Below are 15,754 nucleotides of genomic sequence, written 5' to 3'. Positions count from 1 at the left end.
GTCCCAGTAAAACTTTATTGGCTAAAACAGAGTCTGCTGAATTTGACTCATGGGCCCTAGTTTGGCAACCTCTGCTCTAGGTTGAAAAAAAAAAAGTGTCTACAGCTTTATGTATTTTTATTTCATTTGCCCTGTGTTCCGAGTCCTTTCAACACTCTCTCTTTGGGGAGTGTGTGTGTGTGTGTGTGTGTGTGTGTGTGTGTGGAACAGATTTTTGGAGGGGAGAGAGGAGTGTCTTTTCCTGAAAGTTTAGGAAGATTAACTCCTTTGGATTGTTCCTCTTCAACTTTTTCTCCACGTTTTCTGTTTTTTCTGAATGGGAGAAGGTGGTGGCAGACAGGCATATATTTTATGTTTAAACTCTGTTCTTTTAATTCTATATCTCTTGTTTTACAGAGACATAGAATTTTTTTTCCTCCCTGAATTACCTCTGATTTCTCCAGGGTTGCTTATTCAGACTAATTATTTTCATTATGGACCTTCTTTCTCATGCTCGTGGTTTCCTTAAATGTTGGCTCTTTATTCATGTTGATAAGTGAAGGACCAGTGGAATAATATAGTAACTGGAGTAGGTTTTCTCTTTCTTTGTTTTCCCATCAAATCTTTAGCCTAAATGGAAAAAAAAAGACTGCCCAATTTTCTTGTGGGTTGGTAGGACTTAATTTATTGGTGTACTTTGCTTTAATGTGCATAATCAAGGAGCAAGTACACAGACCAGTCGTTCTCTAATAGCCAGATAAGGAGGCCCCTAACCTAGCTCTCCAACCTCCATACTTGGAGACCAAATTCTTCTCAGGCAGATTACACTTTATTTATTTATTTATTTATTTATTTATTTATTTATTTAAGAAGTTAGCCTCCAGAACTGCTGATTTTAGCTCAGAACCCCTTTGGAGTCACAGGAAGAAGCGTCTCATCTTCCTGAAGCATTCTCATGTTTGTGCTTGGCTAGGGGTGGGCATACCTTTTCTGGGACCAGATGGTAAATATTTTAGGTTTTGCGGGTAGTATGACCTCTTAACTCTTCCATGGGAAAGTAGCCAGAAATAACATTAACAAATGAGTATGGCTGTGTTTTAATAACACTTTGTGGACACTGAAATTTGAATTTCATGTAGTTTTCACATGTTATAAAAAATATGCTGCTGCTTTATTCTTTCAGCCCTTTAAAAAATGGAAAAGCATGTGATGGGCTGGGAGATTTGCCCTGTGAACTATACTTTGCTAACCATGTCTGGACTGTCATTCGCTCCATTCTTTTCAACCTATCACTATGATTTTATATGCCTAGTCTTCCAGAAATTCTTCAAAATCTCTAGTGTGCCTTTCACTCCTTTTCTCAGCGTTTATTTCTATTTATTTTTTAAAACGTACTTTCGTTTCAGTGTAGTGTTTTTTGTTTTGTTTTGTTTTTTGATACGGAGTCTCACTCTGTTGCCCAGGCTGGAGTGCAATGACGTGATCTCAGCTCACTGCAAGCTCTGCGTCCCGGGTTCACGCCATTCTCCTGCCTCAGCCTCTTGGGTAGCTGGGACTACAGGTGCCCGCCACCACGCCTGGCTAATTTTTTTGTATTTTTAGTAGAGACCGGGTTTCACCATTTTAGCCGGGATGGTCTTGATCTCCTGACCTCGTGATCCGCGCACCTTGGCCTTCCAAAGTGCTGGGATTACAGTGTAAGCCACCTCGCCCGGCCCTCCGTGTAGTTTTTGAAGAGAGTAGCAGTAAATTTACCTGCAGTTTTGAACCAGAATCCCATTTAGGCATGATATTTCAATCAAAAGACACATGGTAAAACTGAAATGTAAAGTATCTTCTTTAGTATCTTCTTCAGTATCTCCACTCCTCTCTCCATGGATGTATTGGTGATTAATTATATTAAGTAATGTTTTTGTTGAATGCCTATTGTAGTCCCTGTAATGTTGTGAATGCTTTATATATTATTTAATCCTCACACATTTTATAGATGAGTGTGTTCAGAAGTTAATGGAGTCACATAAAGGATAAGTAACTTGTTCTATCTAGGTCAGAAAGCTCGTAAGTGGAAGATCTAGGATTCACAATAGAGCTAGCCTGTCTGACTACAGAATTCATACTCTTACCCACTATTTTCCACTTCAGTCCAAATATAGGCTTAGTTGCCTCCTCAGGGTAGCTTTTTATGTAGCCAGTTTATGGATATTAGCATAAAACATGAAGCATATTTGCCCTGCTAAAATAGGTATATATTCAGAGTGATTAATATGGTGAGAAAAAGTGATGGGAAAGCAATTGAGGTAGTAACTGGAACATAGATAGCTGGGAGGTGAAAGATTTTGAGTTTCATAAGACTTGTTTTAATCCTGTCAAAAAAAAATTAGACCTCTTTGTTTCTCCAGGGCATAGAAATTTCAGTTTCAACCCAGATTAAAGAACTTTATAACAGTGTTGTCCAGTGGTGAAACAGAATCCTTTGTAATTTAAAGATATTTCCTTCTTAAAACCTTTAGAATTTTAATTTTATAATTCTGCTTATTATATTTTTTATTCCCCAAAGTGAAAGGTTCAAAGAATAACATTAAAGGTCATTTGGTATTACAATTTTTCCATTAGTCAAAATTAAAGATTTGAAAATAATTTTATAGTCCATTTGGTATTCTAAGGTTGAATTTTTTAAGAATATAAAGCAAATTATGTTTTTTCTATTAACATTTCCTAAATCAACTCACATGAAAATTAATAGATTATCATCATATATGAGGATCGTTTTTCTCTCACTGAGCATTGGAATATGTTCACTTTACTGCTTATCAGTAGCCCAGTTTTGATTTTCTTACTGAAGTATTTGTGTCTGCCCTCTGAACTGGCTCAAGGTTTTGAGCCCTTTAAAAAAATTTGTGTATGTGTGATAAAAATATACGTAACATAAAATTCACTACTTTCATCATTTTTAAGTATAAGTGAAGTCACATTAAGAGTACTTACAATGTTGTGTAATCATTGCCACTGTTTCTAAAACTTTTTCATCATTCAAGAAGAAATATTGTACCCCGCCGGGTGCAGTGGCTCACGCCTGTAATCCCAACACTTTGGCAGGCGGATCACGAGGTCAAGAGATCGAGACCATACTGGCTAACATGCTGAAACCCCGTCTCTACTAAAAATAGAAAAATTAGCTGGGCGTGGTAGCGCGCGCCTCTAGTCCCAGCTACTTGGGAGGCTGAGGCAGGAGAATTGCTTGAACCCAGGAGGCGGAGGTTGCGGTGAGCCGAGATCACACCACTGCATTCCAGTATGGCGACAGAGCGAGACTCCCATCTAAAAAAAAAAAAAAAAGAAAAGAAATATTGTACCCAAGAAGCAGTAACTTGTTATTCTCTCTTGTTTCAACCACTAATAACCTGTATTCTACTCTCAGTGAATTTGCTAACTTATTGTAAGCACCTCATATAAGTGGAATCATACAATATTCTTGTTAATATTTGCATAATATTTTTCACTTAGCATAATGTTTTTCAAAGTTCATGTATTTTGTATCATATATTAAAACTTCATTTTTTTATGGCTGAATAATCTATTGCAGATGCTCTTTGACTTATGATGGAGTTATGTCCTGATAAACCCAATTTAAGTTGAAAATACCATAAGTTGAAAATGTATTTAATACCCTGATAAACCCATTATAAGGTTGAAAACCATAAGTGAAACCATTGCTAAGTCAGGGACCATCTGTGTGTATATATATATAATATATAATACATATATGTAACATATGCAATCTTATATAAGATTATAATATATGATATAAGATTATCATATATAATAGATGATATATCATATGATATATGTAATAGATGATATATCATATATATCATTGTATATAATATATAAGATTTATTATATATGATATAAGATCATATATGATATCAGATATATATAAGATTATCATATAATATACTTAGATATATAAAATTATATAGATTATATAATGTATAATATATGTTATATATAGGATTATCTATTATAATGTATGATTATCCTATATCAGATTACATATGTAAATTATAACATATTAACATCATTTAGCATTAGGATGTACCCTAAAATTTAAAGTATAATAATAATAAAATTTAAAAAAGTTATAACATATATATAAGATAACATATTTATAATATACACACACACACACACACACATATATCACAGTTTGTTTATCCATTCATCTGTTGATAGACTCTTGGGTTGTTTCTACCTTTGGCTATTGTAAATAGTGCTACAGTGAACATTGGCATAGAAGTATCTGTTTGAATCTCTGTTTTCATTTCTTTTGGGTATATACCATACAATGGAATTGCTGGATTATATGAAAATTCTATGATTGACTTTTTAAGGTATCACCAAACTGTTTTCCACATTGGCTGTACCATTTTGCATTCCCACCAGGAGTGCGGAAGTGTTACAATTTCACCACATCCTTAGCAACATTTGTTATTTTCTGTTTTTTTGATAATAGTCATCCTAATGCATATGATGTGATATCTTATTGTGGTTTTGATATGCATTTCCCTAATGACTAGGGGTGTTTAACATCTTTTCATGTGCTTATTGGCCATTTGTATACCTTGTCTGGAGAGATGTCTTTTGAAAACCTTTGCCGGTTTTGAATTGAGTAATGGCTTTGTTTTGTGTTTTTTTGCGGGTTTTTGAGTTATAGGAGTTCTTTATATATTCTGGACCGTGACCCTTAATTAGATGTATGATATGCAAATACTTTCTCCTTGTGATAGTATTTTTTGTTGCTCAAAAGTTTTTAATTTGAGGAAGTCTAGTTTATATATTTTTATTTCTTTTGTGGCCTTTGTTTTTGTTGCCATATCCAATGAATCATGGCCAATCAAGAGTTGTGTAGTTTTAGCTCTTCCATTTAGGTTTTTGATCTATTTTGAGTTAATTTTATATGGTGTAAGACAAAAGTCCAACTTCATTCTTTTTTATGTTGATATCTAGTTTTCTCAATACCATGTGTTGAAAAGACTGCCTTTTCCCCATTGGATGGTCTTGGCACCCTTGTCAAAAATCATTTGACCATTTATGTCAATGCTATTTCTGTGCTCTTTATTCTATTCCATTGGTCTATATAGATCTGTCATTATGCCAGTACCATGTTTTTGCTTACTATAACTTTGTACTAAATTTTGACTCAGGGCTTAAAATAATAATATCAACATTTGAAATCAGCGTGTAAGTCCTTTCGCCATGATTGTAAGTTTCCCGAGGCCTTCCCAGCCCTGCAGAACTGTGAGTCAACTAAACCTCTTTTCTTTATAAATTATCCAGTCTCAGGCAGTTCTTTGTGCATGCCTGAGACTAGCATGAGAATGGACTAATACAGTAAATTTGTACTGAGGGAGAGGGGCACTGCTATAAGGATACCTGAAAATGTGGAAGTGACTTTGGAACAGGGTAACAGGCAGAGGTTGAAACAGTTTGGAGGGCTCAGAAGAAGACAGGAAAATGTAGGAAACTTTGGAACTTCCTAGAGACTTGGAAGGCTCAGAAGACACGAAGATGTGGGAAAGTTTGGAACTTCTTGGAGACTTGTTGAATGGCTTTGACCAAAATGCTGATAGTGATATGGACAATGAAGTCCAGGCTGAGGTGGTCTCAGATGGAGATGAGCAACTTACTAGGAACTGGAGCAAAGGTGACTCTGCTATGCTTTAGCAAAGAGACTGGTGGCATTTTGCCACTGCCCTGGAGATCTGTGGAACTTTGAACTTGAAAGAAATGATTTAGGGTATCTGGTGGAAGAAATTTCTAAGCAGTGAAGTGTTCAAGAGGAAACAGAGCATAAAAGTTTGGAAAATTTGGGCCGGGCGCGGTGGCTCACGCCTGTAATCCCAGCACTTTGGGAGGCCAAGGTGGGCGGATCACGAGGTCAGGAGATTGAGACCATCCTGGCTAACACAGTGAAACCTGTTTCTACTAAAAATACAAAAAATTAGCTGGGCGTGGTGGCGGGCACCTTTAGTCCCAGCTACTTGGGAGGCTTAGGCAGGAGAATGGCGTAAGTAAATCCGGGAGGTGGAGCTTGCAGTGAGCCTAGATCACACCACTGCTCTCCAGCCTGAGTGACAGAGTGAGACTACTTTTCAAAAAAAAAAAAAGTTTGGAAAATTTGCAGCCTGACTATGTGATATAAAAGAAAAACCCATTTTCTGGGGAGAAATTCAAGACAGCTGCAGAAATTTGCATGAGTAACAAGGAGCCCAGTGTTAATCACCAAGACAATGGGGAAAATGCCTCTAGGACATGTCACGGCAGCCCTTTCATCACAGGCCTCTAGAAGGAAAAAATGGTTTCCTGGGCAGGGCCCAGGGTTGCCCCTGTTCTGTGCAGTCCTGGGGCATGGTGTCCTGCATCCCAGCTGTGTCAGCTCCAGCCATGGCTTAAAGGGTCAAAGGTACGGCTTGGGCCATTGCTTCAGAGGGTGCAAGCCCCAAGCCTTGGTGACTTCCATGTGGTGTTGGGCCTGTGGGTGCACGTAAGTCAGTAATTGAGGTGTGGGAACCTCCTCCTAGATTTCAGAGGATATATGGAAATGCCTGGATGACCAGGCAGAAGTCTGCTGCAGGGGTGGAGCACTCGTGGAGAACCTCTGCTAGAGCAATGAGGAAGGGAAATGTGGAGTTGAAGCCCCCACACAGAGTCCCCACTGGGGCATGGCCTGGTGGAGCTGTGAGAAGAGGGCCATGGTCCTCCAGACCCCGGAATGGTAGATCCACTGACAGCTTGCACCATGCACCTGGAAAAGCTGCAGACACTCAAAGCCAGCCCATGAAAGCAGCCAGGAGGGGAGCTGTACCCTGCAAAGCCGTAGAGGCGGAGTTGCCCAAGGCCGTGGGTGCCCACCTCTTGCATCAGTGTGACCTGGATATGAGACATGGAGTCAAAGGAGATCATTTTGGAACATTAAGGTTTGAAGACTTCTCTATTGGATTTTGGACTTGTATGGGGCCCATAGCCCCTTTGTTTTGGCCAATTTCTACCAGTTGGAATGGGTGTAGTTACCCAATGCTTGTACCCTTGTTGTATCTAGGAAGTAACTAACTTACTTTTGATTTTGTAGGCTCATAGGTGGAAAGGATTTGCCTTGTCTCAGATGAGACTTTGGACTTGGACTTTTGGGTTAATTCTGGAATGAGCTAAGATTTTAGGGAACTGTTGGAAAGGCATGATTGTGTTTTGAAATGTGAGGACATGAAATTTGGGTGGGGCTGGGGTGGAATGATATGGTTTGATTACGCCCCCACCCAAATGTCATCTTGAATTACAGTTTCCATAATCCCCACATACTGTGCAAGGGAACTGGTAGGAGGTAACTGAATCATGGCGGGGGTGGGTTACCCCCATACTGTTCTAGTGATAGTGAGTGAGTTCTCCTGAGATCTGATGGTTTCATAAGGGGCTTTCCCCTCTTTGCTTGGCACTTCTCCTTCCCGCCACCATGTGAAGAAGGATGTGTTTGCTTCTCCTTCCACCATGATTGTAAGTTTCCTGAGGCCTCCCCAGCCCTGCAGAACTGTGAGTCAATTAAACCTCTGTTCTTTATAAATTACCCAGTCTTGGGCAGTTCTTTATAGCAGCATGAAAATGGAGTAATACAATTGTTTTGGCTTTTCAGGGTCCCTTAACATTTTTTATAGAAAAACTACAGGCATGCATCATCTTATTTGTGCTTCCCTGTATCGAGCTTTGAAGAACTGCATTTTTTACAACTTGAAGATTTGTGACAACCCTGCAATTAGCAAGTCTATTGGTGCCATTTTTCCAACAGTACATGCTCACTTTGTGTCCCTGTGTCACATTTTGGTAATTCTTGCAATATTTCAAACTTTCTTATCATTATTATATCTGTGATGGTTATCTGTGATCAGGATCTTTGGTGTTGTTATTGTAATTGTTTTGAGGCACCAGAAACCATGCCCATATAAGAATGTTAACTTAATCAGTAAATGTATGTGTGCTAACTGTTCTGTCAACCAGCTGTCCCCCCATCTCTCCTTCGCTAGCCTCCCTATTCACTCCCTATTCACTTCATTGTGTCACTGAGACATAACAATATTGAAATTAGGAAAATTAACCATACAGTGGTCTTTAAAGTGGTCTTTAAGTGTTCAAGTGAAAGAAAGCATGGCATATTTGTCACTTTAAATGAAAAGCTAGAAATGATTAAGCTTACCAAGGAAGGCTTGTTGAAAGCTGAGACAGGCCAAGAGGTAGGCTTCTTGCCAAACAGTTAAGCTATGAATGCAATGGGAAAAGTTCATAAACTCATGAATGTTAAGAAAGAGACACGACCTTATTGCTCATATGGAGAAAGTTTTAGTTGTCTGGATAGATCAAACCAGCCACAATGTTCCTTCAAGTCAAAGCCTAATCCAGAGTAAGATCCTGTTTTTTTCAATTCTATGAAGGCCGAGAGAGGTGAGGAAGCTGCAGAAGAACATTTGAAAGATAGCAGAGGTTGTATTAATGAGGTTTAAGGAGAGAAGCCATAACATAAAAGTGTATGGCAAGCTGCAGCAAGTTACCTCTATCTAGCAAAGATAGTTGATATAGGTGGGTACATGAAGTGACAAATTTTCAGTGTAGATTAAACAGCTTTCTGTTGGAAGAAGATGCTATCTAGGACTTTTCATAGCTGGAGAGAAGTCAATGCCTGGCTTTGAAGCTTCTCAGGACAGGCTCACTCTCCTAAGGGGATAATGGCAACTGGTGTCTTTAAGTTGAAGCCAGTGCTCATTTACCATTATGAAAATCCCAAGGCCCTTAGGAATTATACTAAATCTACTCTGCCTGTTCTTTATAGACAGAACAACAAAGCCTGGGTGACAGCACATGTGTTTATAGCATGGTTTACTGAATATTTTAAAATGTGTGGGTCTCCCATGTATGTCTAGAGGATCTCTGCCATCATAAGAGAATTCTTCAAAGATTGTTCCTGAATAACCTCATCTCTATTTCTAGCTTCTGCTGAAAAGGTTGATTTGGACCCATTAGTCACATAACTAATCTCTTCAGAAAAGGTTTTTCAGCCACATCCTTGGCCCTTCTCCAGAGCGTGTTTTAGCATCTTTTACAATTTAGATAGGTTAAGAAATCTCCAAATCATAGGTTTTTCTTTGCTTAACAATTTCTTCCTCAATTTATCTCTTCTGTCACATTTAACTGTAAGCAGCCCGTAGAAAACAGTCTACGCCTTTAACACTTTGCTTGGAAATCTCCTCAGCTACATATTCAAGTTAATTGCTTACCAAGTTCTACTTTTTGCCACATAGTAGAACCCATTTCAGCCAAGTTTTCTGCCACTTTACAACAAGGACTGCTATTTCTTTACTTTCCAATACCATGTTCTTCATTTCCTTCTTGAGAGTTCATCAGAAACCTTTTTAATGTTCCTATTTCTGTCAACATTCTGTTCATGATAATGTATGTATTCTTTAAGGTGATAGCTTTCTTTACCTCTTCTCTTCCTTCTGAGCCATCAGCAGAGTTCTCTTAAGATTTCTTTTTCTACCAAAAATTTCTTCAAGGCAACCTAGGCTTTTTCTGTTTTTCTATTTTTAGGTATCACAGCAACACTCCAGTTTTTGGTATGAAAATCTATGTTAGTTCTCTAAAATTACCATAACAAATGAACAAAAACTTGGTGACTTAACACACAGAGATCAATTTTCTAACAATTTTGGAGGTCAAAAATACGGAGTCAAGTTGTCAGCTATGTTTATTATGAAAACTCTAGGGGGGCATCCTTCTTTGCTTCTGCAGCTTATGGTGGCATGTTATTCCTTGCCCTGAGGCAGTGTAACTCCAGGCTGACTTCATTTTCACATTGTTCTTTTCTCTTTGTCTTCCTGTGTCCTTTTCTGTCTCTAATGAGGATGTTCCCGTTGGATTTAGGACCCTTTGTAATCTACTATGATCTCACATTGGTCCTTACCTTAATTACATCTGCAAAGACCCTTTTTCCAAATAAAGTCATGTTCTGAGGTTCCAGGTGAACATGAATTTGGGTAGGGGAGGCAGGAAGGGGGACCATTTCTGAACTCACTATATTCTCTTTTTAGGTAATTATATTATAAATGGTGTGGTATAATCTATATACAAATTTTAAAAAATTTCAAGGCTTGTGAATAATTATTATGACATTATGTTACAACGTACTAATACCTTTAATGTTTATATTAGAGAGTGCTGAACAGGAAAATCACTTTTCTTCTCAGACTTTATAATATATATAGAAGTAGGGGGTTATTTAATGTACTGCTTTTTTTTTTTTTTAGATGGAGTCTCGCTTTGTCGCCAGGCTGGAGTGCAATGATGCTATCTCAGCTCACTGCAACCTCTGCCTCCTGGGTTCAAGTGATTCTCCTACCTCAGCTTCTCGAGTAGCTGGGATTACAGGCACGCGCCATGATGCCCGGCTAATTTTTGTATTCTTAGCAGAGACGCGTTTTCACCATGTTGGCCGGGATGGTCTCGATCTCTTGACCTCGTGATCCACCCACCTTGGCCTCCCAAAGTGCTGGGATTACAGGCATGAACCTTTGCTTTTTAATGTGGATAGTGCACATTACATACACACACATATGTGAATAAATAGCGCTAAAGTTCTGTTGATTTAGAGAAGTTGGTTACTCAATATTTATTCACATCAACATAGTAAGATCCTAAATTACCTCTTTATTAGATTAGTGGTTGTCTCTAGTTTTTTGGAATGATTAGAGATTAGATGTGAGATTAGATTTCCTCGAAATTTTTGCGTGTTTCAAGATTGAATTTAAAAACATTTAGCAAGTTCTTAAATAACTCAGGAGAATTTTTTTTGAATAACAAATACAATTTAAGTATATTTAGATGTGTCTTCCAATTATATGAGATTGTTAAGATTTTTGAGATCAAGCATGGTGCTTGTAAGTGGATGAAGCGATATATTTAAACAGACTATTGTTACAGGAGAAAACTCATTTTTAAAGGTACCGGGTTAAAAGAAAAAAAATGTGGTAGCGTCATAAAGAGAGAAGATTGAATTAAAAATTTGAATTGATACAGAAATGCATTACAAAAGAGGAGGAAGATAGATTGGCAGAAATGAAGAATTGTCAGAAAAGTGAAATGTGTAAAAGCAAAGGCAAGAGATAAGATAAGAAGACTAAGGAGAGCAAAAGATGATAAGTAATGCAACTAATGGTTTACTGCTAAAGGGTAGAAGATTAATATATCAGAGTTTCTTTCAGCTTCAGTCAAATTGATGGTAATTATTAGAGTGAAACCGTATCCTTTATATCATTCGCCAAAGTTAAACTGCTTGTGTCATTTTGTCAGAAAATAGGAATCATTTTACATATTAATTAAATTTCAAGTAAATGTTATGTATTAATAACATATTGATATGTGATATTGTATATTATATAGATATATGCAATTATGTATATTTAAAAGTGAATATGCATATATTTTTTTAAAGTCAAAAGTTTGTTTTTTGTGGCAGACACTGAAAAGTCACACGCAAACTCACACAAAGCAAACTTTAACATTTCAAATAAAAATAAAACTTTTTGGCCGGGTGTGGTGACTCACGCCTGTAATCCCAGCACTTTGGGAGGCTGAGGCAGGCGGATCACAAGGTCAGGAAATCAAGAGCATCCTGGCTAACACGGTGAAACCCCGTCTCTACTAAAAATACAAAAAAATTAGCTGGGCATGGTGGTGGGTACCTGTAGTCCCAGCTACTCGGGAGGCTGAGGCAGGAGAATGGTGTGAACCCAGGAGGCGGAGCTTGCAGTGAGCCGAGATTGCACCACTGCACTCCAGCCTGGGCAACAGAGCGAGACTCCACCTCAAAAATAAATAAATAAATAAATAAATATATATAAAAAATAAAAAATAAAACTTATTTTCTTAATCATAAGAACTGAGATAGAATTATTGTAATTGACTATGAGGCAGGTTTTGACATTCAAGTCAGTGTCAAACGTATTGTTTTGCCTTTGTCATATTATAACTGGTCACAAGGTTTTTTTTACAGTATCACACACATTCCTTATATTCAGTACATATCTAATTTAGTCTTATATCACTAGTATTGTATTCTGCTTTTCTACCGCTTTTTTATTCTTAAAATTAACCTCAGGTATTCATGCTGACCTGTAGAAGTTAATGTTTGTATCCTTTCTATGTCTCAGTCTAGAACAGTTTAATGAACTGTTGATGGTTGCCCTGTCAACTCATTTAACTCTTGGACCATAGTTCTTTCTAGGTTGATCTCATATAATCTATTAGCTATTACTTTCTTCTTTGACCTGAATTCTCTGATGGATAAAGGACTTTAATATTGTCTGTTTTTTTAAGTCATTTTTTCCAAAGCGTCATAAAATTCCTGAATTCAAGATCTCATGGACCCATTAAGAGGAAGATGCACCTTTACAACTGTGATTCAGTCATAGTATATACTACTAATTCAACTCAATATGGTTGAAAATAGCCTTCAACTAATATAATTTTGATTTCCTGCTTTAGGATTCCTGAAATTGTGGATCACCCACCTATGCTTTAAGACATGCTTTATTTTTTTTTTTTTCTGGAAGCCCTGCAACTTCCCTAAAAATTGAATGAATTATAGAACAGACCTATGGTAAGTGGGCTTTTTCCTCCTTTTTCTTCTGTCAGTTTCATGTTCAACTTAACTCTTATGACTGTTGTAATGCTGCTCCCTGCTGGACACAATGTAATTTTGTAAAGTTGGCACTTAATAGATGGGCAAATAACTGGTTAGTTGGACCCACTAAGGAGGGGAATCTTTGGCATCTTTGGCTGCATTCACAAAAACCAATAGTATGCAACAAAAGCAACTATTATAAAGGTGCTATATCATTGCCATCATGTTGGTACCTGGAGCCTGATGAAAGTACTGATAGTCTTGTTTCAAAATTTCATTGTCTGCTTCCTCTTGAGCAGCATCTAAAAGTTGGAATAACTGTACACAGTGAAGGATGCTTCTAGGTGGTGAACCTTTGAGGATTTTGTAAATTGTGTGGGGTTTTTTTGTAATGTAAGTTAGTTTACTGTTAAATGTTCTGTAATAATTTCCGTTCCCTGTACTTTTGTTTTTCCAAAGAAAATATCTAAAACTGCCCCAGTATAATTTACATTAGACATTGTATAACTATGCTATAATCCAGCGATCATGTTTTCTAGTACTCACAGTGTGGATTTCATCTGTAGTGTCTGTGACTTGCCTATCATGGACCTTCATGTTGTATGCATAGACAAGTGCCCCCAAAATTATTTTAAAATGTGTGAAAGTCAGAAGTGTGTTTCTTCCTACCTTAGGGCTAAGCTATTGTATTTTTTGAAATGCAGCATGCCTCAAATTATTACCTGAATATCATTTGAAATTAATGAGCATGCATTTTCTTGAAAAGAAGAGTGACAGACAGAAACAACATGGAGCTGCTAAGCCAAGATCTAGCAGGATAACTGATCTTATATTATTTAAAGGCTGAAATCTACTTTTAATTAGGATTGTGGAGAATTAGGCATAGTAACTTATTTCTTCCTTATTAAAATATTGCATTAAAAATTAGAAATGTAGATCAAGGAAATTGTTGACAGCAGAAACGAATCCTTCCTTTTTATAAAAATATATTAGTATTATTTTAGAAAGTATATAATTATAACTTTTTGTTGTAAAATATAGTGATACAGGAACATAAATATATAATACAATGAATAATTATAAATTAAATATTTAGCATACATCTTTGTAACCTTAGAGTATTACTGGCATCCCAGAAACTCTTGATATGCTTTCTTTTCTTTAGAGGTAACCAGTATCATGACTTTAATGGTAATTATTTATACAATTTTTAATATAACTTTGTCACTTTACGTGTATTCCTAAGCAGTATGTTTACTTTTTTCGCCTCATTTTAATCGTTATGAATCGTGTATTCTTTCTTCCTTTGCTCAGCATTATGTTTTGAAGAGTTATCCATGTAGTTATGTGTAGTTTTATTTCATTCATTTTTGTTATTATGTATTATCCCTTTGAATTAAATGTGCCAGAATTTATTCATCCATTCTGCTGTTGGTAGATCATTGAGTTGTTTCTAGTATTTGATGACATTGCTGAGAATGTGTTTTAAAAAATATCCTGGTTACATATCATGTGTACATTTGTTTATATCCTGACAGTAACAATATTAAATGTTGGGGAACGTTCTAAAATGATTATCATTTCTTTTATTGTAGGCCTTACATATACAGTAAAGTGACATATAGTTTGAGATAGTTTAAATATAGAGTACATATAAATAGATCTAGTTATAGTATTGATGTAGATACAGGACCTAATGCAGTAACTCTGTTTCACTTTGTTAGCACACTTATTCTATTTAGTAACATGTCATGCGTTCTATAACTCCTTCACTTTACTGATGAAGAAACTAAGGACTAGAGAGACTGAGTCACTTGAACAAGGCCATTTAGCAAATTGGAGCTAGAAGCCAGACTAACCTATCTACTTTGGCAGTTACAACTTAAAGTAAAATGAAATCAGGACATTTTCTTGAGTGTTCCAGTCATTTAAGTGAAAATATGCCTAAATAGCTTGCAGAAGAAATCAGATATTCTTTCGGCTATTAACTAACAACTGGCTTAGCATAGAAAGTTGCATGTCTATCGCAAGGAGAGGTCATTACAAAAAAAAAAAGGGAAAAAAAAGTTTCACATCTAAAGCCCCCATAGTTATTGCACTTTATCACAGTTCATCTTCTAAAGGGCAACCACTGTATATTCTGATTTTAACCGAGACGTTTTACTTTGAGTACTTCATCAGAAAAATGTGTGTCTTTGTTCTCTTAAACAGAATACATTTTAAGTTTTTTTATAATGGCTCTGAGTTGTTACTGTGAACATCAGTCATTTTACAGAATTAAAGCGATTTCCTCAGAATTGTATGCTGTGTTGGACTGTTTTCTTCTAAATTATCCTAGCCTGATAAGCTTTTTTGTCCTCAGAGCTACTGTGATGTGTTTTCTCATTTGTTTTGTTTTCTTTTACATTTGTTAGGTAATTCTTGCTTTTTGTTGTCAGTGCCTTCTGTTTGACTCATATTTAAAATCAACGCATTTGCCTAACATTATGTATTACTTAGGTGAGAGCTTAAGTATGGTTCTGTCACATCTGCTGACTATAAGAGTAGAGAATGTGTGCTAGCATTTTAAAATTCATTTTGGTATCAGCAACTAGTCTAGCCACTTTGTTTTTACAGGATATTGAGGTAACCTCAGACCGATTTCTGTCTGACCGACTGATATCCGTCTAATATATATGCAACATAGGTTGCGTATCCTTATTTGGGGAATAAATATGATCATTTACATGTTTTCCAGCTAAACAGTTGTAGGCTTATAAAGTGATTTACTTAAGTATGACTTCAAATAGGAAGTCCAGTGGACTTGGTGTTTGTTTTCTAATTATTAAATATTTGATAGGATAGACATTGAAATAAAAATAATACATTAGATGATACTACCTGTTAAAAATGGCAGTTACAAAGGTTAAATCACCTTTGAAATTACGGCTTTAAAAAAATAAGGAAGTAACACAGATTTGACTTCATGAAAACATTTAAGTGGTTTAGGAAAACATTCATTTAGAAGTGAAATGCATTTGACTTCATATCCATTTATAAACTATCGAATGTGAA

General features: G+C 36.5%; 1 protein-coding gene across 2 annotated transcripts in view; it reads left to right on the top strand.

The window, feature by feature from the left end:
* The window catches only part of IMMP1L (inner mitochondrial membrane peptidase subunit 1), a 77,409-nt gene that overhangs the window by 8,836 nt on the left and 52,819 nt on the right, over window positions 1-15,754 (top strand). The window contains exon 2 of one of the 2 annotated variants that reach the window (XM_055356903.2): window positions 12,562-12,676. The exons of the other annotated variant lie outside the window; for it this stretch is intronic. The gene's annotated coding sequence lies outside the window, so the exon portion shown is untranslated. The remainder of the gene's footprint in view (window positions 1-12,561; window positions 12,677-15,754) is intronic. 2 annotated transcript variants of the gene reach the window in all.

This window comes from Gorilla gorilla, chromosome 9 (genome assembly GCF_029281585.2).
Source record: "Gorilla gorilla gorilla isolate KB3781 chromosome 9, NHGRI_mGorGor1-v2.1_pri, whole genome shotgun sequence".
In the NCBI taxonomy this organism is placed as follows: Eukaryota; Metazoa; Chordata; class Mammalia; order Primates; family Hominidae; genus Gorilla; species Gorilla gorilla.
The sequence above is the reverse complement of the archived record's forward strand: the minus strand, read 5'-3'. Positions and strand labels throughout refer to the sequence as shown.